The sequence below is a fragment of the Lissotriton vulgaris genome, chromosome 2_1 (assembly GCF_964263255.1).
Source record: "Lissotriton vulgaris chromosome 2_1, aLisVul1.2, whole genome shotgun sequence".
In the NCBI taxonomy this organism is placed as follows: Eukaryota; Metazoa; Chordata; class Amphibia; order Caudata; family Salamandridae; genus Lissotriton; species Lissotriton vulgaris.
Genome location: NC_141687.1, coordinates 1,291,902,412 through 1,291,919,629, shown reverse-complemented (window position 1 = coordinate 1,291,919,629; position 17,218 = coordinate 1,291,902,412). Strand labels below are relative to the sequence as shown.

General features: G+C 42.3%; 1 protein-coding gene across 4 annotated transcripts in view; it reads right to left on the bottom strand.

Annotated features, from left to right (window-relative positions):
• Positions 1 to 17,218, bottom strand: part of SLC35F5 (solute carrier family 35 member F5) — a 681,969-nt gene that overhangs the window by 594,639 nt on the left and 70,112 nt on the right. For 3 of the 4 annotated variants that reach the window (XR_015308472.1, XM_086957058.1, XM_086957056.1), the window contains exons 3-4: positions 13,445 to 13,491; positions 6,582 to 6,665 (exon numbers count right to left, since the gene is read on the bottom strand). The gene's annotated coding sequence lies outside the window, so the exon portion shown is untranslated. The remainder of the gene's footprint in view (positions 1 to 6,581; positions 6,666 to 13,444; positions 13,492 to 17,218) is intronic. The other variant, XM_086957057.1, reaches the window with a different exon arrangement.

Here is a 17,218-nt window from a genome sequence, read left to right as displayed (position 1 = left end):
AAACCGTGGCACCCAGTTGGCGCTATCCCCAGCAGGACGGCGGTTTTGTCCAGATCTGTAAGATCTGATGTGAACGATGCAAAGTTTGTCTGTGACTTGTTTACACTGTAGGCGCGAGCTAGTGTGGCTGGGAGAATGTCCTGGTACAGAGAACATGTTGCTCCGTGGAATTAAACTGTTTCTAGCTTCGAGCGGTTTGGAAAATCTGTTCTTTAACTTTGAAGAAATACAAATTCACCAGTATATCCCGGGGACTTTTCCACCACCAGCACCCCCAGATAGAGTGCACAGAGTGGACCGAATCCACTCTGTGTACTCTATCTTCATTCAACATGGTTCTCCTCCAGGATCTCAGCGAACAAATCCTTCACGAAAGCTTCCAGATCCAGGCCTTCATCTCCCTCAGCTAGGTTGCGTATACAGATATTGTCTCGCTCTCTGGAAGCGATTTTCCAAATCTGCGCACTTCAACAGGGTGGACTGTAATAGGGTCCGTAATTGCCCGCAGACTCTTCCATCCAGCCCATCCTCTGTTCCAGTCCCTGGCATACCGTGTTGAGATCCAAGGTTCAGGTGCCAACTGAGTCCACATCCCGTTGTAGTGAGGTGAGCTTGGCATTAACATCAGTTCTGAAGGCTTCAAAGAAGGCGGTGAGATCTGCTTTCAGTTCCTCTCGTAATTCGTATTTAATTCCTGCAGAGAGAAAAAGGAGGTCTTCTTTGGTTAGGGCCATTGTTGAGTCAGAGGTGGCAGCATGGCAGAGCCTCAACTGGTGTAAAGTAGCTCGATTCCCTATTTGAGTGCGCTTTTTTGGCAGCATATTGACTGTATGTCAGCTTGGAACCCGGGAAACCAAAGTTCAGCTTCGAACGGTGCCCCTCTTAGAGCGTTTGCAGCAATCCTTATATTGTGTCCCCGAATGCTATTGGTGGTCAATGATCATAGAGGTAGCGATCTACTGGCTGATGCATGGCAGGCATTTGCTGAATTCTGCCCCCTGTTGCTTTCTGTCTATCTACTAGCAATAAGAGATTCTTGCTCTGAGTGGGGCCTCACTGTAACTTAATCAGGATGGGTGTGCAATGCCGCCTGTTTAGGTCTCTGGCCTACTGTTCATAAATGCTCTGGTGAATCTAGTGGAGCGCTGTGTGCTGTGTGCTGTATTGTATTGCAGTGCTCCCAGCCGTATTGTGGCAGATTGCTTAAGAACCTCGGATCAGGAGTCAAATCAAGCAGAGGTGTCACAATTCAATTGGCTTCAGATATGTGGGATATTAATAAGGGCTGAGTACCTCCTCCGTCGGCTGAATGTAATTTATTTACTTTGTGTCATTTTCTTGCACCTTTCTCAAGGCGGGGTTAGAGCCAATGTCTCTATTAGCTGCCATAATGAAGTCAAGCATGGCACAAAAATGGCCGAGCCCCCTTAGCTGCCACCCCGTAGCCGCCTCCTTAACGCCGCTGTCAGCTGTCTTACCAGTGGGGCCCCTGCCACTGCAACCAATTTCACTGCGGAGTGCGGTAATATGATCTTGAAGGCCCGATGGCCACCATGAGGTGCCCCACCTCTAGGGACCTCCGTGGGGGGAACAAAGCCACTGAGCACAATCAGCCCCTGCTGTTGTCGGCTTGCTCACGGTACCACAGACATGTCGGGGAGCAGCTTATCTAGCGATTTGGGTGCCAGGCTCCTCGGTTATGAAAGGAATAATAAGGAACCTTGGCGGTTTACAGCCACACGGCCATGATGGTTGGCCACCCATTTCCCGACATTTTAATAATATTTGTGGACTGATAGAGGGAAAATTATGTGACTTTAGCTACTCCTTTTACTGGGAATGACCAACCTTATACAATTTCTATCTGTTTGGGTACATCTGCATCTAGTAGTTTTCTCATATTCACTGATCCAAATGATTACAATAGAGTAGAGTTTAAGATTATTCAAAGCAATGCTACTGTATGGAAAGCATGCTGTATGATGTTTCAGAAAACACAAGTATCAAGATCTATAAACTTTACTGAGGGAGGGGAATCTTCAGTACCAAATATTTTCCAGGATCAGTTTCGTAAAATTTGGCTCATAAGGGTTTAGCTGCAATTTTTCCTCAATATGAGAAAAAGGCAATCCTTAAGAGAATTAGAGGCAGAATATGATCTTTCCAGGACTCCTAATTTTAGGTTTCTACAAATTAAATTTTTTTTATTGAGACTACTCATGGGAAAATCAACATGGATAACAACTCACTTATAGAAATTCTAAGGGGTAGTAATGAGCCCTCAACTATATGAACCCTGTAACAATTATTTCTGACCACCTTAGATCACTGACCAGACAGTGGACCACAAACTTAAATGCAGAGATTTCAAAAGGAGATGCCATCTCATTCTATTAATTTGGGTCATTGCATTTTTATTATCTTAAACTTTAACATTTTAAGGAAATTAATAAATTGCACCATGCTCTCTTGAAATTGTTCCAATGTAAGAGAAGAAAAATTCCAATTGCTCTTGGTAAGTTTTAGAAGATGCAAGAGACAAATATATTTGCTACCTGCACTCAACTATAAAGGTGCTGGAATGCAATGATGGAGAAGCTAAAAAGTGTAACACAATCGGACTTTGTACTGACTATTCAGAAAATAATGATATGCATAGATTAGAACATCTCAGACCAAGGTGAAGGTTTTTGTCTGACTGCTATATGCATGTTTATGCATAACAAAGCACGGTATTAGCAATGACACACCCATGGTTGAATAGTGATGGATGATACATGGCAATATTTAGGAGTTGGAAGTGGCCATATATTGAAAGAAAGGCGTTAATGGTGGTGATACTCATGTTCACATGGGGCCGACATTTTGAATGGTTTAATTTTCATCCAAAGCCAGTACTGGCTGGTGGACTGAAAGAGTTATTACAATTATCATGATGTATTTATTGTACATTTAACATTATTTTCACTTTCAAAATTACATGTTATGAGTTATGATTAATTGGTAATATTCTTTTTTTACTTTCTCAATAAGAGGCAAAATCGACCCATCGCAAAATTAAACTTAAAAAAAAACACAACATAAAAGCGGAAATTAAAGAAATTTTCCCCCACCAACCAAGGTAGTTAAGAGGACTAATTTATAGGGAAATGTGCATAAGTAATATGCTATCACTCAAAATGAGGAGAGCCAATTGATCAAGTGGGCTGACCCATTGCCCCATGGTGCATTCGTGGTGGGCAGAAACAAAACGTCAATGACCCTTGAACAGACCAATAGATGAAAATGGCTGCTCAAAAGCCCCTGTATGTATCTATTTGAAAGTATTTTTACTATGTAATTTTGGGGGGAAACAGGAGGATGGGGTGACAACCAAATCGGTGTGTAGGTCAGATCAAAACTGCCAATGGAACCCACTGACCAACATGTTCAAAACTACATCAACAAGCAAAATAATAAAATACACTTTTTACACAATGACGCTCAAATCATTGAGCGGGTATTTCGTTGATACCAAGAATTATAACACACACACTTCTGAGTTTTAGTCCATGAAAATTTTTTCTCAAGTATTTTTCACCAATAATTTGAAAACTGGGATTTGTTCCCCTATGCTTCTTCAAGTGCTGGAATGGCCATGACTCATACGAGGAGGAGCCCACAACCATGAATGTGTTTTTTTTCCCCTATGAATCTGCCATTGGAATATTACATGCATTAAAATGAGTGTGCCCAAGGCTAGTCCCATAAAATACGTCACAGTTCATAGGACCCAGAAAGTGAAATAAACTGTTTTATCTCCAGATATATGTAGTTTGTACACCACATCAAAATTCTCATTAAATCAGAAGTCTAGTGGATCTTACATTGGAGGAGTTTAGAGTAAATAAAATAGCAATAAAAAAGCTGGTGTGCTAATAACCGAATATGAGCTAGAAAAGATCACATACCAATAAACAGTAGGATTTCGTCGATCTGGAGACAGTTTTACAAATGGTTAAGAAAAGACATCAAATATAAACCTTGAATAATAACTGATAAACTTTGGTACGCGGACGATACTTTGCTCTATGTACGAAATCCGGAATCAAATCTCTCCCCTGTTCTAAGGGAAGTAGTGCGCTTTGGCGCCCTCTCGGGCCTAAAGGTTAACTGGGAGAAGTCGGTGGTGTTCCCGCTGACCACGGTGACAGATTGCTTTGAGATGGCATACCCTTTACACTGGTCCACGGACCCAGTACGATACCTTGGCATAATGATCCACACGGACCCAGAGGTGCTCTTCAGTGAAAACTATGGGGTGGCTTTCAGTAAGTGCGAGGATGACGTGGAAAGGTGGTGTAAGCTACCACTCTCCCTGATGGGCCGCATAGCCATCATGAAGATGGTGATTCTGCCGAGATTTTTGTTTCTATTTAACACGCTGCCCATTATACTTTCGAAAGCCTTCTTTCTGAACCTAACGAAACTCATGACTTGCTTGGCCTGGGACGGTGGACAGCCGCGGGTCAAGTGGAGCACGCTCACGCTCCCGTATGAGCTAGGCGGACTTGGTGCGCCTGACCTAGAGAGATACTATAGGGTGGCCCAGGCCTCACACCTACACACGTGGATTCACGGTGATAGGAACATCCCACACGTACGGATGGAACAGCTCTTTGCCGACCCTCTCCCGCTTCCAGCCACAGTCTGTACCCCTGTGGATCATAGGGTCGGTGTACTGGACTCCATTACGGCTACAAAGCACGCCTGGAACGCGTTACTGAAGGCCAGGGAGGGAGAGCTGCTATACTCCCCCTCGATGGCGGTGGAATGGTTGCAGTGGCTGGCCCCCATCGGGGACGGGAATGTGATCAGAGCCCTGCACGCCCTGGGGCTGAGAACTGCGGGAGAGTTGTTTACCGACGGGAAAGTTAAATCGTGGGACCAGATCGCTCAGAGTGAGGATAGCCCGACGCTGTTACAGCGGTTTTAATTCCACAGAGTCCAGAGCGCCCTGAAGGATGCCCTGGGCCCAGATCTGGCGGAGCCACCGGCCCTCCCGGAACGATCACACGTTATAACTACTGCATCTCCGCGGCATATGACAGTGCACTTATACAAGAGCATTGTCTCCTATAGAGCGCAAGAACCTTCCAAGGCCCGTTTAGCTTGGCAGAACGACCTGGGGACTGAGATAAATGACCTTATGTGGAAGTACTGTTGTGTCAATACCCGGAAGCTGTCACTGAATGTGCGACACAGACTGATACATTTCAAGTTCTTGCAGCGGGTGTATTACACTCCTGAGCGCTTATATCGATATGGCCTTCGACAATCCCCCGAATGGGAGCGTTGCCACGCCCGGTGGCGGATTTCTTTCACGTGGCGTGGGACTGCCGTCAGGTACATGAGTTCTGGGTGGCGGTCATTTCGGAACTGAGTGAGATACTGGATCATGACCTTCCGGTAGACCCGGCTTTGGAATTGCTGGGCTATTCGAAGCCCTTACCGGTGGCATACAGGCGATTGACGGATATGGGACTACTACTGGCGCGACGTACAGTGGCGCAGTGTTGGATGAGAGGGCCAACTCCGACCAAGACACGGTGGGCTAGAGATATGGTATACTGCTGCACGCAAGCAGAACACTACAGTGAGCTCCTCCCTCCCACCAGCAGGCCGACAAACTTCAGGGGACTATATAATGCTTTCAGATATACTAGGGATGACACTGCGGACACACAGAGAGAAGAGGCGGAGGATGTACACTAACACACACATAGGGGGGGTTCCCCTGTGAACTCAAGGAGAGTAGGGGACATCAGAGACCCGAGAGGCACAGTGGCGACAGGGTGGAGTATCGATACCCGTCTGTCCTGTGTTGAGAGGCGGGTAGGGGCACATACGGGATATCACACGAGGTAGAATGGGACACACAAGGAACACTCCGAAGAGGTTACACTCGGGGCCAGAGAAGTGGGCACTGGCACAAGATTTAGCGTGGCATCTCCGGAAGCACGTAAGTTAGCGAACGGGTTGGACAGTAGGGGGGGGTGGAGAGGGGGTTTCCTGGGAGTTGTTGGGTGAGGGGGGAGCGGGGTGCTTCTTTTGGGAAGGGGGGGGATCTTATAACGTAAAATACACCTACATTTTTTCCTCCGCAGCATACGATCTCCACGAGCCAATTTCTGCGCGACTGGGGGCTTACACAGATGCACTGTAATGACACCTGCAGTAGCTGGCGGTTTGTCCGCCTTCCCCAAAAGCTCCCTTGCGCCGCCGTACCCCAGGGTTGACGGCATATGGCTGTGTATCACATGCTGCATGTTTATTGACTACATCTATTGTTATCGCAGTGCCGGCCCGAGGGGGTTGTAGGCGGTATGCTGTGTCTGATTGTGACAGTATTAATAAAGGTGTTAAAAAAAAACTTTAAAAAAAAAAATAACTGATAAACTTTCAATTATAAGACAGACATTTTGTGAGAAAAAAACAAGAAACTATTCCTGCCACATAATTGAAAGTTTTCTTTTGTAATTAAAAAAAGATATGTCTGTGATAGAAAAAACTATTATCAGATTAAACATTAAGCCACTTACCTTGATAGGAAGTTCCCAATGGTGCAATGGTTTGAGTTTCAGCATTAAATGTCCTCCTTAAAGACGCAATTTCAAAATGAAGAACTGTTTAAAAAAATATGAATATATAACTTTACTACACCAGAACATGTAATTCAGGTAGTTAACAACAAAAACCTTACACCAGCTTAGTTGCACCCGTCCTCCCCACCGCAGTAGCACTTCTGTCCATACCAGTTCAATAATGTAGGTCCACTAGGATTTGAGATGCCTTTGTCTCTGTGAAAACAAAATGTTTGTGTGGACGATACAGGGATAAGCCTATCAGCCATCCATGAATTTCAGAATGTGTTAGTGGCTAAGATATAGAAAGAATATGGAACAATAGTAGATGAAGGGCAAGAACCATGCACCACTGAGCTTTGATAATAGTAACAAGAAGATATGTAAAATAATATATATAATTACAGATCAATTTCTATGAATACAGGAGATGTCTTTCACTTTGGGGTTCTCAGGGACAGTCTATAATGTGACTCAGGGTCCTGTGGGGAAACCTATATCCCTTTATTCACAGTTATGCTTCTACAATATTATGTTGTATATAGGTTAAGAACTCCTCCACTATTGTGAAAAGGCTTTTCAAATTGTATTTTCCAAACATAGAAACAAACATGGGCTAAAGGAGGCAGGCTCCAGCTCCAGAATAGAGCACTGTTACGCTACAACAGAGGAAAACAAGTGTTTGTCACTGCTGTAACACAATGACAGTAAATCGATCACAAAAAGTACCAGGACATCAATCAAACCACTGTACTGGAATCTTCTAGCCTTGACAGAACATGCCCACTGATTAGTCAAATCTAATTTGGGGTGCTCCCTAAAAAGGACGAAGGCCCTCAACAGCCTAAGTGACTCCTCACGTAGTCTCCCAAACTTCAACAAGATGGACTCCCCCTAGATCTTTTTTAGGAGATTTTCATGTCTCCCATCTGGCAATATACCTTAGGACCTAATAAATTAAATATGCGTGAGGGGTGGTTAATGGTGAAGCTGTTTTAGCGAAACCACCCTACTACTTGAGTAAAATCAATATGCTCAAGCCTATGCAATGCACACCCTTAGCTTAGTGTAAAGTAACATCATTTTGAAAAGCCTGTTCACAATTGTGAGTGGCTTTAGGACCCACATATATCATACATGACTAACAGTGAATATTGCTCATGTTTTTCAATGGGGGGGCTGAGTGACATCAATTAGGTAACAAAGGCTAAGGTTGAGTAGTCAAAGTCACTCAGAACCACGAGGTGAAAAGCATCCCTTGCTCAGATATCCCATCTACCATTTTATGTGGTCTATGGCACCACAGCTAACCTACAAGCGAGGGGCCCTGATAACAGCAATACTAGGAGAAGGAGGCAGGGAGCAAATACAGACAAAAACACAAAACCTCTCCTAGAGACCACACTAAATCTAAAGGTGATACATCCATAGATTAGTATATATCAACATTGTCCCACACCAAAAGAATTATTTGAAAAACATATTTCTTATTTATTTCTTTTAGATATACACAAAAATAGTTTCATAGAAATATTCTAAATAAATTACCAATATAAATATACAACACAACCCCCAATCATCCTGAAGCACTCAAGCATCCTCGCAATCAGCCAAGCAACCATACACAATTACACAAAAATACACAATACAATATAGTAAAAACAATACAAAGAAGGAAGAAAAAAACAATACAATGGTAATCAACTAACACAAACAACCAAGCAAAAAGCGCCGACCCGCGTTTCGGAAAGGACAACTATCCACAGTTCCTTCGTCAGGGCACACTTTATGTATAATTTCTTTCGAAGAGTAGTTTTCTTCACTTATAATAAGGTTGATAATTCAGGTTGATAATTCAGGAAGTAACCAAGCTGGGGGGCTCAGTCTTGAGATCAATATATACAAATTGAATAGTCTCTGTGGGGACAATGGAACAGGAATAAGCATATACGTACATAATTCAAAAATTGATCAATAGATTCAACTGCTGGAGAACCTCTATCAGAATATAGAACCACACAGACCTCCGTGTCTACCAAAGTAGGAGAAGTGCTGACACAAGAGTATGAAAGAAAGATTAAAATCATCAAGTGCTGACACCAAGAGATAAGAGAATAAGTTTAAGTCAATAAGTCCATCACCCGTGAAGAGAGAAACAACGTGTACACAAATTAAGCCTATACCATGAGTATCACATAAAAACCTACCCGATGTCCAATGCAGGCACTAAGATCACTGCTCCTTAAGAAGGTGGCCAGCCACACTTCCCTGGGCTCCAGGGCCTAATGTAAAGGAACAAGCACAAATAGACACTACATAAAAAACCTTACAAGAACCAAAGGCACCTACATATCAGGAGTCAGGATCGCAGTCACTGTATTACCAGGTCTACCTCTTAATTTAAGTGGTCAGTCGGACATATAGGGAGCAAAAGACAAGCTCCCAGGTGAACGGATACAGTGCGCAACCGGAGTGCATCAAGCAAAAAATAAATATATATTAGAACTAAATCAAATAATCACGTGGGCATATACATGAAAAAAGACAAAAAGTGTATGTCTAAAGTTCTTAGAAGATCGGAGCCAACGTATATGATGGACATACCCCGTCTAGTTTTATACTCCAATACATCCGATGTATATAGAGCTGGGCGCCACACTATAAAGGGGGTAAGTACCCAGTGCTAAGGAAGTACTCGTGGTACAAATTAAATCAGACGTGACTTACCCTCACAAGATATGTCCCACGAGCCCGCTAATTGTTTGGAGCGATACCTTCACTATACGTGAATTCCAATGTACTGCACACAAAATAAAAAATTCACGAAAATGTTTTTTTTTTACGAAACAATTAACCTTATCCCAAATGCTTAAGGGGAATAGAAACGGTAAAAGACCAAGAGGGGAGATAGACATCCCTGTAATAATTATGTATGCTCAAGGAATCAATCTCGCAAAGTTTCAAAATAGAAAGTCCAGGGAGTCCAGGAAATGTCCAAAGTATACGGACTCTCCCGCACAAATCGGGGACTGAAAAGAGACATAAAGAAACCTCATAACCAACAGGATCAATGTACAAAGTTCGACTAGCACATTATCACCCGTGTAACCGAGTCCTCCCATCAAACGGCAGGGACTCCAAACGAAATTGACGAAACTACAGTTTTCATACCTGGGACCAAGTGTCTCTGGCCTCGATGTCAACAGTTTCTTCAAGATGAACGCTGGAAAGATCAGAAAACAACTGCCATAGGCCCCCATTTAAATACCTATCTGCAACAGGCAATACACACCACCTGTGAGTAACTGTGGATCCCCAACATAGAGGGTGGACTGGTGAAACTATCGGCACTGCCAAGCGCCATCTTGGAAGAGCATTACTAACTAGTTTATACTACCTTGGCCCCGGAAAGGGAAATCACTAATATGGAAAAAGGACTGACGGGCCAAGAGAGTCCTACCCAGACACCATAGTGGGTGAAGATCGTCCAAAAAGGGAACTAATCGCAATAAGACAATATGCCCGGGCATCCTGCAAAGAAGGCAGGCAAGAAAAAGTTACCTAGCGCAACCGGATGTAAAATCATAAACTCAAATAAATTAATCCGTATAAGCCATAGAACGACATAGGACTGCACAGCAGTCATATCTTAAAGTCATATAGGCCTAACATTAAACAGACATCCGTACTAGAATGACCTGTCAGAACCCGAAAAACAAATACTCTGGAACGACCAAAGGTCAAAATGTTCACAAATAAATACTAAAGAACCTAATAGGACCTAACAGGTAAATGAACAAAGCGGAACCTACAATCCATGACCAAAAAGGATCACAAACTCGAGGGAAACACCCGAGGGTCCAAGCATCCCCCAAGTGTAACATTGAAAAAGAAAAAAACTATACAAGGAGGAATAAATGGGAAGAAAGTAAAAACAGTACCAGGCGCCAGGTTATACTCGATGGTCTATTGATGGTAAGAAAAGCTACAGTCCTAATCATGGAACGGATGAAAACAACAAAAGGATGTCAAGCATGACAGCTCACAGCTAGGGTGTTCTATGATCATAACAGTGCATTTTGCCAAGGAATGGATTCATTAAGACCTGAAACCGTTGTCTGTAAAGTGTAAATCCAGAAAACCTCTCTTTTTGCTCTCAGGCCATTGATGTTATTATCCTGGGGTTTGTGGACCTTCTCAAGGATTCTCCATTTCAGGTCAGACAGTGAATGTTGTTTCTCCTGCCAATGTGCCACTAGAGGAGACCCTCTTTTGTTGTTCTTAATGGCAGACCTATGCTTACTAAGTCTGATTCTAAACTCACGGTCCGTCTCGCCTACATATCCCTTAGGGCATGGGCATAATATGAGATAGACCACATTGGCCGATCTACAATTTGTCATTTCTTTCATGGCGAACTTCCTCTTACCCCCATACCATTTCTGCAGAAACAATTGCCCCGGGAAGTGTGGCTGGCCACCTTCTTAAGGAGCAGTGATCTTAGGGCCTGCAATGGACACCGGGTAGGTTTTTATGTGATACTCTTGGTATAGGCTTAATTTGTGTACACGTTGTTTCTCTCTTCACGGGTGATGAACTTATTGACTTAAACTTTTTCTCTTATCTCTTGGTGTCTGCACTTGATGATTTTAATCTTGCTTTCATACTCTTGTGTCAGCACTTCTCCTACTTTGCTAGACACGGAGGTCTGTGTGGTTCTATATTCTGATGGTTCTCCAGCAGTCAAATCTATTGATCAATTTTTGAATTATGTACATATATGCTTATTCCTGTTCCATTGTCCCCACAGAGACTATTCAATTTGTATATATTGATCTCAAGACTGAGCCCCCCAGTTTGGTTACTTCCTGAATTATCAACCTTATTATAAGTGAAGAAATCTACACGTCGAAAGAAATTATAAAGTGTTTTGCGCCCTGACGAAGGAACTGTGGATAGTTGTCCTTTCCGAAACGTGCGTCGGCACATTTTTGCTTGGTTGTTTGTGTTAATTGATTACCATTGCATTGTTTTTTATCTTCCTTCTTTGTATTGTTTTTACTATATTGTATTGTGTATTTTTGTGTAATTGTGTATGGTTGCTTGGCTGATTGCGAGGATGTTTGGGTGCTTCAGGATAATTGGGGGTTGTGTTGTATATTTATATTGGTGATTTATTTTGAATATTTCTTTGAAACTGTTTTTGTGTATATCTAAAAGAAATAAATAAGAAATATGTTTTTCAAATAATTCTTTTGGTGTGGGACAATGTTGATATATACTAATCTATGGATGTATCACCTTTAGATTTAGTGTGGTCTCTAGGAGAGGTTTTGCGTTTCTGTCCCCATAAATAACCTACTCTTGTTTTAAGAGACACAAGTGGGTAGAGGAGTCACAGGGAGCCATAAACAACAAAGCCTCACCTCCTTCTGAATCTGGTGTCCTGCCACCCACCCTCACCATCCTCTACATTTACCCTCCAACCCCCCAACCAAATGAAAAAAAACTGGTCCTGTAACCCACACCAACCTCTCTTCCATTACTCTTCCTTCTCGTACCTGTATGTAAAACATGCATTGGCAAAGTTAAACTGTCTCGCCTGCAATACCAAGTGCAAACCTATTGGCTTTGGAAATGTTTTTTATAGTCGGATAGCTGCCATGCAATCAAATACACATAGGTCATCTTTGAATGATTTTTGTTTTAAGATTGGGGAAGAGCACTTCATTTCAGATAACGCCAATAATTGGGACCTGAAGATGTGGAAGACAAAACTCCCCGAAGACTGCTTAATTGGTTTTAACCAATATTGTGAAATGTATCTTGCATTTATAAGTGTGCATATGTGCTATATAGTCATACCAGCAGTATTAATATTAACATACATTCTAATTTAATAAAAATGAGGTTGGATATAAGTCAACTAGTGAAATAACCAGCATAGACATTTAAAATTGGCTTTAAAAGATTTAGAACAGGTTGATCAACATTCAGCTCTCAATGATCAGCATGGATGCGGAGGGCCCCCAATACTAGCAGACAATGAAAAAACTCCCCACTGAGTGGAGGGTTGTTGTTCCTCTGCTATCTTGGGACCAGGCACAAGACTACACATTCTAACTCGTCAATTATAACGAGAACAGGTTATACAGCGTATCTGATTGAAAAAAGGCAAACAGCAGCTGACCGCGCCCTGATAGAACACACGGATTTTGGGTGCAGGGCTAACGGGGACAAAAGGGAGCAGAGCCCGAAATGTACTACTATGGAAAGAACACCGTTGGTAGTACAGAAAATAACAGAATCCCGAGAAGAGAAGCCTTGCCAATAAAGAATTACTAAAATGTAGAAAGTGTAATTAACAAATTGATGCTATTAAGTTATATTTTTTTCTCTTTTAAGAAAAAGTGAGCAGAGCATTTTTATTGTAATAAACAAGCGATGTGTCAGATAAAAGATTACGTGGCAATCCCAAACCATGTAGCATCTATAGTTGCTTTGTAAATCTCAGTGACTTCCCTGATTAGTGTGCCTTCACAAACAATGCAATATTGAAATGTTACTTTAATCATCTCCACAATAAATGTTTTACTTTCTGTTCAGTCAGCTTCCCTTGGAAGCACAGGTCACATGATATTTGCCAGCTATGGTTACATTTTCCTGTAAATATGGCACAGAGAACAAATAAAACATTGGTTTACATGTGTCCTGAGGATCCTAATATTAACAAAAACATTTTTTTTAAATAAAAACTCATCACTTACAAAACTCTTTTTTTCTTAGAAACACAGACTGCTTTAATACAATTGCTTCATTACCTTATTTTCTTGTTCACTTGTGAATGTCTGATCCCGATTTGCCTTATCTAATAAAGTGCAAAACAAAATAAAATTACGTTCTTTAAATTCACAGCTACTCCTACAAAGATTTGCTTTACAAAAATAAACTAAAATGTAATAAACCCTCCTCCTCCTCTTGGCACACATTTTTGAACATGAATTTAATTTACAGTGAGTGCCTTCAGTAGACTCATATTAAAGAAGCCTCAAGTCGCTATATTTTTTATATTTATCAGTAGGAAGACTTGAATTCAAGCGTTCCTTTAGGCTTTGCTGCCTTGTTATAACATGGCAATTGTTCATAGGCAACCCAGGTTTGTGTTTTTTTCCAGTGTGGGTCACACACTCAAAGTGGGACGGCTAAGCTTCGAAGGGGGGACATGTGCACACTGGGTCACTGGAACCTGGCTGATGAGCCCTAAATATGGTTAAACTGGCCCTGGGTTGCTTCTGTTCCGGTTCAGGGAGGACCTGTCCTGACAGTTTGGGCGGGACTGTTCCTACTGGAGCAGGTCAAGACTGATTTGCACATGGCTGGATCCAAACCGAATGGCATAGTGTGCAAAATAACAATGCGCGGAGTTGCGGCCCGAGTAATTGCCAGTGGCTGAGATTAATTTAAGCATTCCATCCTTCACTTTCTTGTGTACTTTTCTGATGTTCTTAGAGAGATTGGTTCCACCAAGTCTGCGCAGTAGAGTGTCCCTTGTAGGACCAACACATGATGAGACAGGCCAATACCGACTGAAGGGGGCCGGTCACCACATCCTAAAATGCTTACTGGCTATATCAGACTGGCAGATATAATGTCAACTGACACTTTACTTTGAACCTCATCAGGGTGGACAACAAGAAACAGATGGAGAACTATTTTAAGACACAGGTTTCAGATTCAAAGAGGAACGAGAAAGCATCAGATGGTGACCTCTCTGATGAATCAGAACGGAGTATGGGGAGAGGACACTTTTGAGGTCCATGAATGACTTACCCGAAAAGTTGGCACACACATCTCCTACTATTGAGTCTGAAGTGAAGGTAGGGGAATACAAAGTTGAGGACTTGCCGAGTAAGGTAGTTACAACTGAAGGGGAGATGCTGGATGTGGGTCCTAGTATTCAGATTTTAAAGATTTCTGCAACACAAAGGAACTCCCTTGGTGACCTTGCAGAGTTTAAGGTCTGTGACGTTTGTAGGGTATTGAAGTTTGACATTGGGTTGAGGTGCTTGAAAATCAACGGCATGAAGCAAATGTACATGTGGAGGGTGTCCCGGATTTAGCCGCTGAGCAAACTCCTCTGTCTGCTGTAGCATACGATGCTGTATGATCTGCTAGTTATGGCTTACAAACCGATTGGACCAAGGGTCTTGCAAAGCCTAAACACTACCCAAAACTGATGCAGAGACGACTACACTGGAGGTGGGATCATCATGATGGTCCAGAATTCTGACAACAAATGAGACACTATACTGTATTGCACTGCTCTGCACTGTGTGTTGGGTTGAGGGGCAGTTGTCTGCTCCTGTTCTCAGGACTGTGATCTGAAAGCTTTGCAAGAAAGTGTTATTGGGCTGCACTGGGGACTAGGCATTTACAAGTTCTAGTGGGCTGTATGTAATAAAGTTGCTTTTAAAAAGCCGACTACATTAAAGTTGTGATGGAACTGTTGAGGTAATATCTTGTGTCCCCTTATTATTCCCTATTACAGCTATTTTACTACATGCATCCTTTAATGTATCTAAATGTACATGGATAACCCCTTAGTATGCCTTAATGCTTGCTATCTCTGAACCCTAAACCTCCAAACTACCCCTTTAATGCTAAACGACTCTGAACTTTAAGTGTTCCCAACACCTCTAGTTGGCCCAAACTACTCCTGAATACCAATTCCTGAACTTTACCAACGCCTTAATAATACAGTTCCCTGAACCCTAAAAACACATTACTAAAACTACCTTTCCTTGAACCTAAAAACTCTAACTACCCCTCAACACTACCCTTCCCTGAATCTTACAAACCTCGTACTATCACTTATAGCTACACTTCTCTGAACCCTAAAAACACATTAGTACACATTAGCACAACCCTTTCATGAACCCTAAAAACCCTTGCAACCCCTTAATACTACCCTTCCTTGAACCCAAAACCCCTTACTACAAATTACTGCAACCCTTCATTGAACCTTTAAAACCCCTTACTAACCCATAACCCTACACTTCCTTGAGTCCTAAAACCATCATTTATGGTAAACCTCCATCAACCCAAAAAACCTGAACAATCACCTAATGCTAACTTCCCCCAATACCAACCAATGAACCCTACCAACAACTTTTGCCTTATCGCCATCCTTCCCTGAATCCTGATAACCCCTTACTATTCCTCAAGGCCTCATCCCCCACCTAACTGTACATGTTCCCCACTACTATAGCGGGAGGATGCCTCCATGACTCATATTCCATTACATTTTAAAATATTCCTGCAGCCACAGCTTTATTTCATTATATTTTTTCATTAGACAACATTTTTGACAATTATTTTTAATCTACTTTCCCTCTGCCCCATAATAAATTCACTGAACAGTGATCCATGAAGGAAAGACTATGCATTTATCACCCAGTTGCTGCAAAATATTTTCTGCAAAGCTGAGAACATGGAGTTGTGGCACCTCAACATACCTCTGGGCTATCTCCAATTTAATGTCAAATATTGTTTCAGTTGCTCCTTGCTACACGTGGCATATGCCGTTTGATGCTAGTAATTATTTTATTATACTTAAGTTGAGGGGCTGGATTTTCTGTTGTCTTTTGAATTTACTGCTTACTCTTTCAATCAACCAGTGTTGATTATACCCTCCGAATTATACTCTTGGAGCATCAGTGGAATTCCTACTGGGCTTTGCTTATGATGGGATTTTAGGTTTTAAACTTTCTGATGCCACAATAGTGACTGTATGTCTTTTTTTTAAAACTCAATGAAGTTGTTAAAACAAGATGTCAGACTTCACAATAGTATGTTCTTCTTTAGTAGGTACTGATTATGCTCCCTATTCTTTAGTGAGAACTACTAAAGTAAGCAAAATATTTTTTTAATAATAACAGGGAAAATAACTACAGAAAACGTGTTAATTTCATCCTTTAAGTATGAAACACAGTTAATTAGTCCATGAAGCTACCAGGATTCCTCCACTTTCTTTGATATTAATTAGCCAATAAAGCTGCACTTTTTAGGTCGAGCCTAGCGTTACAGCGCATGCGTTGCTCACTTTGCGAGGCATGCTGTATCAGGGTATACTTTAGAAGTGGTGTGGAAGCTCCGCCCATATTTTTCATTGGCTGGCATCATCTCCATGGCAAATGCTGGCTTTCGATTGATAATGAGGCTTCTTAGTCCCTCCTTGTTACCGCCCTCTCTTCTTTTGGGACCGCCCATCACAACTGGATCTTTTACTTGCCGTGTTGTACGGTCCCCTTCAATTAGTCAGTAAGCACTTTCATTAGGGGCTTTGGCAAAGGTGGTGCGGGTTTATTTTTGCACCGCGCTTTCAGTTTAACAATAGCTGCCACCCCGCGAGTGCTGTGTAGGGTAGCAGCTATTGTTAAAAGTGAAAGCACAATGTCTTTGCGCAGTGGCGACCGCTTTTTTTCCTTTACCCCGCCCCCTCAGATGGTGACGGTACATTCCATGGAGTCTACCGGCGGCAGGAAGCGGCCGGAGTCTGAGTGAGTACTGGGCCCAACGGGGGAGGGGCCACGATC